Source organism: Acomys minous (genome assembly GCF_964271855.1).
Source record: "Acomys minous genome assembly, chromosome: 3".
Lineage (NCBI taxonomy): Eukaryota > Metazoa > Chordata > Mammalia > Rodentia > Muridae > Acomys > Acomys minous.
This window is the reverse complement of record NC_140485.1, coordinates 88,846,983-88,861,937: the sequence shown is the minus strand read 5'-3', so window position 1 is coordinate 88,861,937 and position 14,955 is coordinate 88,846,983.

The following is a 14,955-nucleotide window of genomic DNA, read 5'->3' as shown; positions in this document are numbered from 1 at the left end:
ACTTAACAACTAATAAAATTCTCTATCATCTAGAATTCAAGACAGAACCTCAACAAAACAACCAATTACATTTTTAAACCAAAATTTCTCTCAATGATTCCCTTTTGCATTACTTTTTCTTAGGGTGATCCATCAGGTCAACTAACAAGGTCTCAAACTGTGAAACAAAAGGTCGAGGGTTCGATTCTGTGCTAATCAAATATCTTTTTTTTCCTTTAATACTCTAAATAGCCAGGATACCAGACTAAACTTTTTCTGGTTCCCAAGGACTCCCTGCATTCAGAAGCCCTTTTATTGTCCCCTAACAACCAGGCTACTATTCTAAAGCTAAGGAAAAAGATACTGAACAAACAATGCTCAAACGAAATTATTTTCAGGTTAACATCTTGGATCAGTGGAGCTACATAAACAACTGTCCAAACCAGTTGACTTTTCCAAAACAAGCTTTACTTTTTAATCTCAAATATATAATCAACAATGTTTATTCCTGAGCTACCTTAAACAGGTATTATCCTTCCCAGAGAGGTGGAGGGGTGAAGTGGTTCAAGGATTATCAATACTGTTGGTTCTCCCAGAAGTCCTGACTTCACTCCCTAACGTGTCCTCTTAACGGACACCAAACCAAGGTATTTTCTTTCCTTTCTGTTAACTAAGCAGATGCTTTAATTCTTTGCCAGCCCCTCTACCATCGTCTTTTTTCCAGGTCTTCATAATACACTGCCAATCAGATTCTTATTGAACCAAGCTTATGTGTTATCTCCCTCTCCTATAACCTCCTATATTAAGATGCCAAGCTGCCTGGGATCCCCTCCCCTTGTGATTACTCCATAGGAATTTTCTACCTACATAAGATGAAGCCTAAAGGTCCCTCCCTGAGGAAGGTAACCACACCCCAGGAAACAAAAAGTCCTTTGCTGGATCTATTCAGAAGAAAAAAAAAAAAACACCTTCAGTCATAGCTAACTAACTGGGATCCTCTGAAAGTGCTTTAACCAGATGCAGATATCCATAGCCAACAGCTTGGGATTCCTGACAGCTACATGCTAAAAATTACATAGTACTAGAACTTGCTCTATCTATGTAGATATATCATAAAATTATTGTTAATACTCCAAATATCTCTGTACAGTCTTGTGGATAAAATGTAAACCTTCTAAAGTGTTGGCTCTGTAACCCCTCAAGCTCCAGCCTTAATCCCTTTTTTCAGGGCTTCTAAATGCCTGTCATGACTGTTGCATTTACATCAACAAACATGGGCTAGATGTACAGATGCTTAAGGATGTGTGTTGCTACCTCCAGGCATGTTATGCTTTCTACTTTCCCACACACTGGTAGTCAAACCCATTTGTAAATTAGCTGCTCCCCTTGCTTCGCCCTGTACTAGGCATTGGAAACTGGTTTCTCCTTGCACCCAGCCTTAACCAATTATTAAAATAACATATGAATAATATCACTGAGATTACTGCCAGCATAGTGTTGGTTCAATGCCAGAGAAATCCCATCATAAAAACACAATGCTGACTTTTTTTTCTATTTATTCTTAAAAAAAAAAAAAAAAGAAGGGCATAAGTGTACTCTTGTCTGCAGGCAGATGAGATGTCCCCTCCTGGTAAGCTTAGTGCTCGGACATAGGTGATAGGTCAGCTGAACACTCTCTGCTGATAACAACCCACCAGACCCAAATGTGTTAAAAGGCTAGTTCCTTGTAGACCCTAACCCACACAAAAGTTGTCAAAAGCTGGCTCTTTGAAGAAAACATATTAAAGGTGCCCTGGTGACAAGCCCAGGGAAGTGTCCTGGGAGTGTCTCCTGCTATTCAGGTACCCTTGGTTTAAAAGCCCACTGGTTGGAAGGTTTAGAAGCATACTCTGCATTTCTCCCTCTGTAGTTCTCTGTCCATGTCTTTTTTTAATCATCAAGCTCAGTGAATAAAAATCTAGTTCTTGACTCTTGACTGTATTTATTTTAATTGAGTGCAGTCAGTCAGTTATCTGGCCTTTCACAAGCCAGATGCTACCTTCCTGCTCTGGAAGGGATGCAGATTTTCATTGTGTCAACCTCAGCTAAAGTTCGGCGCCAATTCCCTGCATAGAAACCCTTCATCATGACTCATTTTCAGGGCAGAGTCTTCATCAGCTAGCCTCCAGAAGGATGAAGAAAACTGTGACCAGATCCTCAGCCCAGGCTCCTGGAGAAATGGTGCAATATTTCTGGGAATTTTTGATAGGGAGACTTTTGATGACTTTCCCTAATGTTTTTAGAACTGCTTAAACTATTTACCTGATGTTGATTTAACTTTGATAAATGAAATTAATCAGTAAAAGCATACATTCCTTTTTACATATTCCTGTTTTGTGGAAGATAAGCTTTTGAAATAAGACATAATAATTTTTTGGGTGTCCTCAGTGTCTGTTGTTAGATCTCCCTTTTCGTTTCTGATTTTCTTAATTTGGATACACTTACTCTGCCTTTTAGTGAGTTTGGCTAATGGTTTAGCTATTTTGTTAATTTTCTTAAAGAGCTAGCTCTTGGATTCATTGATTCTTTGTATTGTTCTCCTTGTTTCTAATTTATTGATTTTAGCCAGAGTTTCATAATTTTTTTGTCATCTCCTTTTGCAGATTTTAATATTTTTTCTTTTTTTTCCTGTACACTAAATGTGTTGATTACTATGTAGCAGGAGGGTTTTCTTTTGTGGCACAATCTATTTAGAGCTCTGTAAGCTTCTTTTATGTTTATAGGCATTTATTTCTTTTTGTTGGAGAGTTGGAAATATTTTCTGGTCCTTGGAGCTGCAAGACTTCTCCTTCTTCTATTTCTATTATTCTAAGTTTTGGTGTTTTCATAGCATCCCAGATTTCTTAGAAGTTTTGGGTCGGTAACATTTTTATAGTTAACATTTTATTTGACTTATGTATTGACTTCTTTAATCATATCTTCTACCTCTGTGATTCTCTCTCCAATTCCCCGTATCCTGTTGCTGATGCTTGTATCTATATTTTGTGCTTCCCTCCCTAGACTTTCCATCTCCAGGATAGCCACAGATTGCATTTTCTTTATTTATTCTATTTCCATTTTAAAATCATGAACAATTTTTTTTAATTTCCTTCACATGTTCGATTGTATCTGTTTCTATTTATTTAAGATATCTATTCAATACTTTCATCTGTCTGATTGTATTTCTTCAGAGGTTATATTTTCCTCTTTCTGTGCCTGTATCACTTTCATAACATCAGGTGTGTTAGAGTATGTATAATTTTCTAAAATAGGATAGCTGGTTTCTGGATGTACTTTATAGCCAGGCATTTTGCTGCTTTTCTTCTTACACTGACCTCTAGATATATGTTTGAACCTGGTGTTAGTAAGTTAGTTGGTGTCTGATGATAGAAGGCCTTTAGGATTGTAGGTAAAGCTGATTGTCCCATGTGCTACCTGACCTCTGTTTTTCCTGGTTGGTGACATGCCTTTGGAGATACAAAGGGAATAGATAGTTTCTGATGGCTGCTGGTCTCTGATTTAGAATTAATGAAATAGGGCAGTCAGGGAGATGTTGGAGCCTAATGATTATCTGTCTCTGCTGCTCCCTTATGGTGAGTGCTGTTCCCTGATGTATCCCTGATGTACTGGTTTTTGGAATTGTTGTCCCTGATGGTTTCCTGTCTCTAGGACTGCAGATAATTATGTGACCTGGGAAATAGTATAGGCTCAGGAAACAGAATAGAACACTATGTGGCAGTAGTGTTTGGGGTATCTTGCATAGATGTCCCAGGACAAACCATACTTCAGCTGGAGGGCTCTGTTTCTCCTTGGTGGCTTCTGGTTTTTGAGATTGCAAGTAAAGGTAGAGGTTTCAGGAGATGAAACACAGCTGGAAGGTGGAGCTTGGAGCTCCCTGACTGGGTGGAGCTCTGAAGACCCAGGGCAGATAGAACCTCTGTAACCTAGATCTGTTAAGGATTTCACAGCTTATACCAAAGCAAGGCTTTTGATGGCTGTTTTGCCTAACACTCTACATATCACCTTTTAGTGCAATGAAAACTAGCCACTGGTGTGTGCTGGAGCATCTTCTGGGTATATTCCAAGGAGCGGAATAGCTGGGTCTTTAGGAAGCCCTATTCCCACTTTTCTGAGATAGCACCATATAGATTTCCAAAGTGGCTGTACTAGTTTGCATTCCCACCAGCAATGAAGGAGTGTTCCTCTCTCCACATCCTCGCCAGCATGTGGTGTTGCTTGAATATTTGTTCTTAGTCATTCTGATGGGTGTAAGATGGAATCTCATAGTTGTTTTGATTTGCATTTCCCTGATGACTAAGGAGGTTGAGCATTTCTTTAAGTGTTTCTCAGCCATTTGATATCCCTCTGTTGGGAATTCTCTGTTTAGTTCCAAGCCCCATTTCTCAATTGGGTTATTTGGTTTGGTGGTGTTTAAATTCTTGAGTTCTTTATATATTTTGGATATTAGACCTTTGTCAGATGTAGGGTTGGTGAAGATCTTTTCCCAGTCTGTAGGCTGTTACTTTATTCTGTTGACAGTGTCTCTTGCCTTACAGAAGCTTCTCAGCTTCATGAGGTCCCATTTATTAATTGTTGACCTTAAGGCCTGGGCTGTTGGTGTTCTGTTCAGGAATTTGTCTCCTGTGCCAGCGTGTTCCAGGATCTTCTCCACTTTTTCTTCTAACTGACTTAGTGTCTCTGGTTTTATGTTAAGGTCTTTGATCCACTTGGATTTAAGTTTTCTGCAAGGTGACAAATTTGGGTCCAGTTGCATTTTTTTACACATAGACATCCAGTTAGACCAGCACCATTTGTTGAAGATGCTATCATTTTTCCATTGAATGGATTTGGCTTCTTCGTCAAAAATCAAGTGATCATATTATCACATACCAGGAAACTGGGACAGAGGGGAGGGCATTTTATTGGGTCTCTATATGAGAGAAGCATGGGAGAATAGCAAAATAGAAAGATCCAGAGGGTCCTAGAAACCTACAAGTAAAACATTATGAAATATAGATTTGGGATCAGGGGTCCCACTCAAACTATGGCCCAGTCAAGGACAATACAGGCCATAAACTTCAAACCCCTACCCAGATCTAGCCAATGGACAGGACATTTTCCACAGCTGAGTGGAGAGTGGGATATGATTTTCACACATACTCTGGTGCCTCATATTTTACCATGTCCCATGAATGGGGAGACCTGGGGGCACTTAGAGGAAGGATAGTAGGCTAACAAGAAGAGACTTGAAACCCTATGAGCATATTCAGGGGGAGGAAGTCCCCCTCAGTCACAGTCATAGGGGAGGGAAGTAAGGGGCAAATAGGAGGAGGGAGGAATGGGAGAATACAAGGGATGGGATAACCATTGAGATGTAATAATAAATTAATAAAATAAAATTTAAAAAAAGAAAAAAGAAAACTAACCATTTGGCAAGAAGCTCCCAAGTCAGTTCTAACAGGTCTACAAGGGCCAGGGATCAATGTGTGATGTCTTCAACAACAGGTGTTTCAATTAATCCCACTGAAGCCAAGACCAATTGTCACAGTGTGGGGTATTTTTTCATATTCTATATTTAAATCTTCTTGCTTGTACTACTGTGATGACCTGTAAGTTTTAAAAGGAATAATGTAGGTGCTGCATGGATGATTGATTACTCACCAGTACAAGACATGATAGCTCTCCTGCAGAGAGGAAAGAGTATCAAATAATAAAGTGTATTACAACAAAATTAGTCATTTGCAATTATTTAACCAGTAGAAACTGGTTTGCTTAGCCATATTATAGCAAACAGGATCTATCCTGGGTAACAAAATAGAGAAATTTTCATCTCCAATATCCTACAAATTACCTTAAAACACTATTTTAGCTAGTTATCATGTCAAAATCTTCCAGTTCAGTTCTACCGTTACTTCTCTGTTTTAATCAATGAAGATGTGTGGTGTACTAAGCAATATAGTCTTAATATCTAGTGCTAGTAGGCAACCATGAGCAATGGTAATTGTATTTTACATTAGGATAAGCTGAGGGCTTTCTAAAAAAGAAATTATAGGTAGGTATTACATATTTGAATTTAATTTTTTGGATCACCGAAGGCTTCTAAAATCAAAGTTTTATCACCTCAAACATTAAAAAATTTTGTGTTTAATTGGATTACATAGCAGTAACTTGCAATAGTGAATATTTGTATATCAATAGTTTTAGTTATAAATTATTCCTAGTCAACAATTAATCATTCAAAAGATAGCTAGTTGAAATCAAGTGTTGACTATGATAAATAAATATGTGTAGGAACCAGGCCCAATTGGGCTGCCTGCCTGTCTTGCTGTTTCATGTCCTGTTTCTAGCAGCTTCCATGTCTGTGTTTATGTTGGTTAGCTAGTCCTGTTTACTGCTCTGATAATGCACCCCTTCCTTCCTCAGGATTTTTCCTCCTGTGTGCAATCACCTCTTGAGGGATTTCACTTGCCAGTGGCATTTCTGTTTTGCTGCCTATAAGAAGGCACTTTGAACACTGAATAAAAGCTTCTGCTGCAGCTGCTGCTGCCGCCGCCGCTGCCACCGCCGCGGCCACCGCTGCTGCTGCTGCTGCTGCTGCTCTCTTAGCATGAAGGACCAGCTGTGCTATTGTGTGTGTATATGTGTGAAAGTTATATCCGTAGTCCCTCGCCCTTGACTCGGTACCATGGTGTCATGGGCACCACAAGTGGAGGTCTTACTGAGATCGGGGAAAGAAGGGAGTAAGCTGACAGATTGTCTGGGGAAGCTCTCCAGTGCCTCAGGGAGGTAGGAAATGGGCACATTGGAAATGGGTGCGGAAGGTTCGTCCATGGTTCTGGAGGTTTAAGAGTGTTAAAGATTTTATAAAACAATGGAATTGAGTAGTCCTTGGTTTATGGTATCAGGAGAGCTAAATATCCAACATTGGGATGAGGTGAAGTCTGATCTCCAGAGAATTTCACAAAACGAAGGGTACAACAGTGTTCCTATGGCTACTTTTTCATTATGGTGTCTCACTAGAGATGCATTTAGGAATGAAGATGAGAAAATAAGAGAGCAGCTAGGAAGTATGGAACTTTCCCTAAATAAAGTACAGGAGGAGCAATCTGTAAAATTTTTGGTCCTGTCTGAGATTGCCTCTGATATATCTTCTTCTAATTCTGAGGATGAAGAGGCGCCTTTAACCCCTGAAATATGGGCCCTAAAGAAGAAGTTGAGGGGGTATAAGATCAAAGAAAAAGAAACTAGAGGAGAGCAGCACCCAGCGTATAACCCAGATAATCAAAGTTAATTATCTTTGGCAGAGCCTTCTGCTCCCTCTCAGGGAGTAGTCTTTCCAGGAGTTGAAGTGCCTCACCAAACTAACCCAGGGCAAATGCAGAGACAGCATGAAGTCCTCCAGTTTAAAGACATTAAACACTTTAGGAAGCAGTCAAGGCTTATGGTCCACATGCCCCTTTTATGATGGCCATTTCTGAATCCTTGTCAGGACAATTTTTAACACCTAGTGATTGGCAACAAATGTGTAGAGCAGTCCTCAGTGGGGGTGATTATTTGCTCTGATGCAGTGACTATCAAGAAAAGTGTATTCAGACTGCCGGACATAATGCAATAACTGGGGTTCCTCAGAGGAACGTGGATATGCCTGCAGGCATGGGTTTGTGTACTGATCTTAGTGCCCAGATACAATATGACCCAGCTGTGTATACACAGATTGCAACTTGCACCACGAGGGCTTGGAAGTCCTGGTCTAATAAGGGGGCAGAAGAGCAGCTGTCTAAAGTGGTCCAGGGACCCTCGGAGCCCTTCCAGAAATTGTTGATCACCTTATGTAATTGGCAGGAAAGATTTTTGGAGATGTGGAAGGAGCCATGCCTATTATTAAACAATTGGCCTTTGAAAATGCTAATAAGTATTGTCAGGAAGCCCTTAGGCCTTATAAATATAAAAGTGTGAGTGACTATCTGAAAATGTGCCAAAGTATAGATACTATTTACATAATGGGGAAAGTAATAACTTCTGCTTTTCAGCAATGGTCACCTGGGGGAGTCCGGCTGAAAACATGTTTCAGATGTGGCCAGACAGGACACTTTAAGAGAGAATGTACTCAAAGGGAGACTGGACAAGCTCGAGATAGAGTTGATCATACTAAGCCAGGTTTATGTCCTTGTTTCCAATGAGGGTATCATTGGGGAAATGAGTGACATTCTAAGACAGATAGGCAAGAGAGGCTATTGCAGGGAAATGGGCCCCAGGGTCAGCTCTGGGCCCTATCAAGACAGGTGTGCAGAGCCTTGCAGACAACTGCCCTTCAAGTGATTCACCCTATGCATTTTATACCCCAAGGAAACCCATTTTTATCCAAGATGTCACCCAGGGGACAGCAGATAGCGCAGGATTGGACCTCTGTACCTCCACCAGAGTCATATTAACAACTCAGATGGGACCCTAAGCCATTGGGACAGGAATTTTTGTTCCATTACCTGATGGCTCATTGGGACTATTGCTGGGTCAAAGTGGTGCCTTTATGAGAGGTCTTAAAGCTATTCCTGGAGTCATTGATCCTGATACAATGGGGGAAATAAAAAGTATGGTGGAAGCTACTAAGGGTATTCTGGTGATTCCCCAAGGAGCCCATATATTTCAAATAATCCTAGTACCTCAACTCCAAACTTCCAACCCATTTTTAAAAGGAAAGAGAGGTTAGGGAGGGTTCGGCTCTACTGGGCCAGTGGCTCATTGGATTGCAACACTTAATGACTGCCCTATGCTTACGCAGAAAATTGATAGTAGAGACTTTAAAGGCTTACTGGACATGGGAGCAAATACCTCTGTCCATTCTCTCTTCTATTGGCTTATGGCCTAGCCATTGCAACCATTAAATACCCAATTGCAAGGAGTGGGAACAGCCAACACTCCTTTTCGCAGTACTAAGATGTTAACTTGGAAGGATGCGAAAGGACATCAGGGAATATTTCAGCCATATGTCCTCTCTCATATTCCTAGTAATTTATGGGGAAGGGATATACTGGAAGGAAAGGGGGCTGTATTGACCACACAGCCAGTACAAAGAATGTTAAATCAACAAGGATTTTGTCCAGGACCGTAACTTCCCTATTTCATACCAAGAGATAACTCTCTGCCACCATTCTGATAAACAGAGATTAGGGTATTTCCTATAGGGGCCATTGTTAAACAGCCTCCAATTGCCACTATTCCTATGAATTGGAAAAATGAAACCCTAATTTGGGTTGAACAATGGCCCCTGTCTAAAGAAAAGTTGGAGGCTGCCAATATGCTCGTACAAGAGCAGCTCGTTATAGGTCATATTATGCCTTAAACATCCCCTTTGAAAACACCTATTTTTGTTATCAAAAAGAAATCAGGAAAATTGAGATTGTTACAGGATCTTACAGCTGTCAATGCTACAATGGTAGATATGGTGGCCACTCAACTTGGCCTCCCTGTTCCGGTAGCCATTCCTAAGCATTGACACATGATTGTAATTGACTTTGAAAGATTGTTTCTTTACTATTCCCCTACATCCCAATTATTCACAATGGTTTGCTTTTAGTGTTCCCTCTGTTAATTTGCGAGAACCTTATAAAAGATATCAATGGGTAGTATTGCCTCAGGGTACGGCTAATAGTCCCACTGTTTGTCAGAATTATGTGGCATCTGCCATAGAGCCTGTCAGGATGCATTTCCCTGCCATATATATTATTTATTATATGGATGATATTTTGCTGGCTGCACAGACAGAGGAGGAGGTATTATCTCCCTTAGCTGACTTGCAGGAGATGCTAAAACAGGCTAATTGACAGATCTCAACTAAAAAATTTCTAAAGCAATTTCCTTATCAATATTTAGGTCATCAGTTGTTGCAGAATGGTGTTAAATCTCAAAAGGTTACTTTAAGATTGGATTCCCTTTCCACTCTCAGTGATTTTCAGAAGCTTCTGGAAGATATTAATTGGACTCCTCCCAGTTTAGGAATTACATCTGGACAGTTAAAACCTTTGTTCAATATTTTGCAAGGAGATCCTGATCCTACTTCTGCCCAACATTTAACACTGGAGGGTTGTACTTGCATAGAGCTTCTGCAAAAGGCCCTATCTCAGGTCCATGTTAATTATATAGATTATAACCAAACATTATTGAAATTGATATTCTTCACAGCCCATGCTCCTACTGGAGTTTTTTGGTAGACTGGGCCTATCTTGTGGGTGCACTCCCAGGCTTTGCCTGCTAAAGTGGTAACTTCTTATAGTCAAGCTGTAATAACTCTTTTATTTAAGGCCCAGAAATCTAGCCTGCATATTTTTGGAAAGGAACCTGATCTAGTAATCTCCCCTTTTTCTTCAGCCCAAGTAACTTGGCTTCAAAATAATAATGATGATTGGGTAATTTTTATGTCTTCTACCCTCAGCAAATTTGACAATCTTATACTTCAAATAAGTTAGTTTAATTTTTTTAAAATGCACCCTGTTGTTTTTCCTAAAATTATACAGTCGCAGCCTATTCCTAATGCTAGGGTAGTCTTTACTAATGGGACTTCTAAAGGTATTGCAGCAGTCTTTTCCTCGGGGGTAGTCAAACAAATTACTGTCGCCACCTTTTCTGCTCAGGTGGCAGAATTGCAGGTTGTTCTTTTGGCTCTACAGTTATTTCCTAATACATCTATAAACATTTATTCTGGTAGTAAATATGTAACTCAAATTGTCCAGCTCCTGGAAACATCTGCCTATGTAGCTCCCATTTCTTCAGTACATGGTCTTCTCTTACAGATCCAGGGATTAATTTGGCTGAGATAGGCTCCTCTTTTTATTGGACACTTAAGAGTGCACACATCCCTGCTTGGACCCTTGAGTGAGGGAAACAAGATGGCAGATACCCTTACTCAAGAGCCCATATCTCTGACAGCAATCACAGGGGTAGATAAAGCTCAGCAATAACACCATAAATTCCACCTCAATGCCAGGTCCTTACGTTATCATACTGATATTATGAAAGATCAAGCCACCCAAATAGTTACAGATTGTCCATCTTGTGCAGAGTTCCTTCCAATTCTGCAAACTGGGGTCAGTCCTAAAGGGCTCCTGCTGAACCACATTTGGCAAATGGATGTAACTCACTTTTTCAGCTTTGGTAAATTACAATATGTTCATTTATCGATAGATATGTACTCGGGCTTCCTTTTTGCTTCAGCTCACTTAGGGGAAAGGATATGAAATGTTAAGGCACATCTGCTCTTGGCTTTCTATTATATGGGCACTCCAAAGCAAATAAAAACTGATAATGGCCCTGCATATACTAGTGCTGGTCTTGTCAAATTTCTAGATGACTATGAGATCATTCATAAAACCAGGATCCCCTATAATCCCCAGGGACAAGCACTGGTAGAATGTGTGCATCACACCATTAAGGGTTACCTTGCTAAAATAGAGAATGGGGAGTATGGAGGAAACTCCTCCATGCATTCTCAATTAGCTTATATTGTGTATATTCTCAAATTTTTAACTGTGAATGATTCAGTCTTATCTGCTGTGGATAGACATTGGAGACCTCTCAAGTCACATAAAGGACTAGTTAAATGGAAAGATCTTTTCACTGGTCAGTGGAAGGGTTGGGACCCCATACTGGTGTGGGCCTGAGGGTCTGCTTGTGCCTTTCCACAGGATAATGAGGTACCAATCTGGGTTCCTGGTCATTACGTGCATCCTGTTATTCCACAAGAGTTAGCCCAGCCTAAAGGAGACTGTTTGGGCTCTGGTGAAGAGCCCCTCCCCCCTTCTGATGCCAGTAGGTCTGAGCAGAGCAGCATGGCCATATTTGACTAATTGCAGCCTGGGCAGGGCTGCTATGCCTGAGGATCTGGAAAGGAGTAACATTACAGGAACATTTCATTTAAAATATCGTTGCAAGTTCAGCTGTGTTGTAGCACCTTTCCTTTTTGTTGTTACTAATGACTCCCGGAGACTTGAAATTGTTCCCTGCAGGTTTGCCATTTAAGAAGTTGCTGGAGTGATGAGAAGACTTCAGTGGTGGCACGGACACCTGGAGTGATTCTCTTTCCTGTGGCGCATGATGGCTGGCAAGGCCTGGTGATCTATCGTGAAAGGAGAGATTTTGGAAATACTGCCACTGTTATTGTCACCATTGTTAGAGCAGCCACTGACACCACCGCTGCAGGCATTGCCATTTCTCAGTCTGTTACTACTATGCACACAATGGATAAACTCTCAGGAGAGGTGGCCAGAGTGTTAGTTACTCAGAATTCTCTAAATTCTATGATACAATTGGCTATCTAAAATCTTAATCAGTGAACAGCCTTGTTACAGGAGACTAGAGTTCTACCCATTACAGGAGATACCTTCGTAAAGGGACTACAGATGTGGGAAGCTTGCTAAAAAGCTGAAGCGATGCTATCGCACTAGGCATCCTGCTATGTGGCTTAGGAGGTTTTCTGTTCTGGAGCCTCTGCCGCATGAGAAAGCAACAGACATTCAACAGTTCCATACCAAACAGGTCCTCATGTCTTTGGCATGGGATAACCCCACTCCCCTGCCTTGGCAGTGCCTTGATAAATGAGTATCCAATGATGGGTAAGACCATGGATGTACCTATCGACCTAAGACAGAAAGGTTTTGAAGCACAAAGCTTTTCCAGTGACGGGTAAGATAGGAAGCCAATGTCCTGGCAACCCAAGACAGAATCTCATTTGTATTTTATAAAAAGGGGACACCTGTAAGAACCAAGCCCGACTGCGCTGCCTGCCTGTCTTGCTGTTTCATGATCTGTTTCTAGCAGCTTCCATGTCTATGTTTATGTTGGTTAGCTAGTCATGTTTACTGCTCTGAGAATGCAGCCCTTCCCTCGTCAGGACCTTTCCTCCTGTGTGCAATCACCTCTTGAGGGATTTCACCTCTGAGTGGCATTCCTGTTATGCTGCCTATATGAAGGCTCTTCTTGGTGGTGCACACCTTTAATCCCAGCACTCGGGAGGCAGAGGCAGGTGGATCGCTGTGAGTTCGAGGCCATCCTGGTCTACAAAGTGAGTCCAGGACAGCCAAGGCTACACAGAGAAACCTTTTCTCGAAAAAACAAACAACAACAACAACAACAACAACAAAAAGCTCTTTGAACACTGAATAAAAGCTGCTGCTGCTGCTGCTGCTCTCTTAGCATGAAGGACCAGCTGTGTTATTGTGTGTGTATATAGAGTGAGCTAAATCCGCAGTCCTTTGCCCTTGACGCGGTACCGCGGTGGCACAGGCACCACAAATATGTTCTTATATTTCATGTAAATTATGCTTATAAAGAATTCTAGATATAGATAACTGATTCATTTTGTAGGCATGTTTTTAATCATAAAGAAATGCAACAAATTACATTTTAAATAAATATATCAATCTGAAGAAAAATATTAAAATGTAATGGATTTCTCCCTGATAGTTATCATTGCCATAATTTACCAAAATTATATAAATTAAATATATATAAATTTATATGTTCTTTTTATATATTTATAGCCATATTAGTATGCCTTGTAGCAACTCACTGGAGTTTTAGCTTGTATTTTTTCAAAGCTCCATAATTTATATAGTATATTATTTGGGATTCTATTAGTGTGATAAATCATCATTACTGAAAGTATTTTGGGTAGAAAAAGGCTTATTTGATATAGATGTTATAACCCATCAGCACCAGAAATAATGCAGAAACTCAAAGCAGAAAGTTGGAGACAAACATTGATTAAAATCATAGAATAATGTTGCTGACTTGATTCTTCTGACATTCTCAGTTTGACATTTTGTGTATGTTACTAATAATTAATATTTTATTCATATTTATTTAATATTCTTTATCTATAAGGTCATTTTGAGTAATTTTCTTCCTCTATGGACCCATCATTGCTATACAGGAATTATGTTTGTTTAGGTAATTTTTAAACATAATTTACTATATGATTTCAGCATTTCTGTTTTATATATATTTATTTTATTACACATGCATAAAATGAACTACATACAGCAGGGTGAACCATGTGACAATAATAAGTTCTATAAATGTTACATACATAGACATTTGACTATTTGTATTTGTCAAATTTGAAGTAAACATCTTTCCTGTCTTGTTGGTTCTAAATTTCTGAATGTTCAATATGTAAAGTTTCTTTGACAAGACAAATTAACTCCTGAAAACTCTCTGCCAACCTCAAAGAAGATAAATAGCATTGAATAATCTCTTCCTTATGGAGATGACTTCAAATGTAGCAAACCAGCCACTGGGCAAAATGTCCTCATTCCTGCCCCAAAAAGAATTCTGCCTAAAAATAGGCAGTCTAGATGCAGGCAGAGTTGATGGCCAAACTCTGTAAAAACACTATATATGACTATAGGATATGTTTCAGTAACTTTCTTCTTTTATTTATTGTTTTATTGAAAAAAATATATATGTGTTTCTCACACAATATACCTTGACTGCACTTTCCCATTCCTCTCTACTCTTTGCAGTTTCCTACTACTACCCTTTTCCTCCAAATCCATATTTTGAGTGAGTTTATTAACTTATAGTGTGTTTTTTTTTAATTTTACGCTAACAGGAATGAAGTGAATTCTGTAAGAGAACACAGCAAAACACTGAACTAGAATACTCTGTGGGTAGACTGTACCACTATATCTAGAATTAAACTTATTTTGTATATATATAAAAAATTATTTGCCAGTGAATTAAAAATAACCTTGTGAGTGACAATTCAGGCATTAAGTTGAGGATTAGATTCACTAATATACTTTTTGTTGTATCTTCTCTATATTTTTCTATATTCCCCCATCTTTCTTTTCAACTCCTACCTCCAACCTAAGAATGTAAGATAAGGGAAAAGAGATACATTGCTCAATCTGACATTGTTTCCTCTCTAAATAAGACCTATAATAACTTGTAACCAACTCAACT